This window comes from Neolamprologus brichardi, chromosome 20 (genome assembly GCF_056152115.1).
Source record: "Neolamprologus brichardi isolate AB-2024 chromosome 20, ASM5615211v1, whole genome shotgun sequence".
NCBI classification, from domain to species: domain Eukaryota; kingdom Metazoa; phylum Chordata; class Actinopteri; order Cichliformes; family Cichlidae; genus Neolamprologus; species Neolamprologus brichardi.
The window spans coordinates 28,936,122-28,936,626 of record NC_142123.1 but is presented as its reverse complement, the minus strand read 5'-3'; positions in this window follow the sequence as shown (position 1 = coordinate 28,936,626).

The window sequence follows — 505 nt, the reverse complement described above, 5'->3', positions numbered from 1 at the left end:
TGACTGTTTGGGTTTGAGTTATGTTTATTCCAGGCAGGAGGCTAGAGCCCTTTGGTCCTGGCTTTGAAAATGTACTTCAAGAACAGAAGAGGAAACTAAAGCACTAAGTGTTTGTCAATTTTGAACTTTGTTCAGTGGAACAAAGTTCAAACATGACCTTTTTAAGACATGGTACCTTAGGCAGATGTTGCATTTAATTACTGCATTTCAATGTATCAGTCTGAAACCTGCATTTAAAAAGTAACTTTAAGTTAAATTTAGTCCCATTTAGTATCTTAAAGTCATTCGAACCCTTCGCTAATCTCCAAGACCCCAAATCTGTCAGATTTTTCCACCAGTGTGACAAATTCTAACACGATGATGCCTCATTGTGTGTTATGTATCTAAAGCTTCATAAAGATTATTTTATTGAAACCGTATTTGCAACAGTAACATGTAGGGGAACTCCCAGTGTTTATGTTGATGTGTTACAAAGTAACATCTGACTGGGATTTCAGTATTTGTA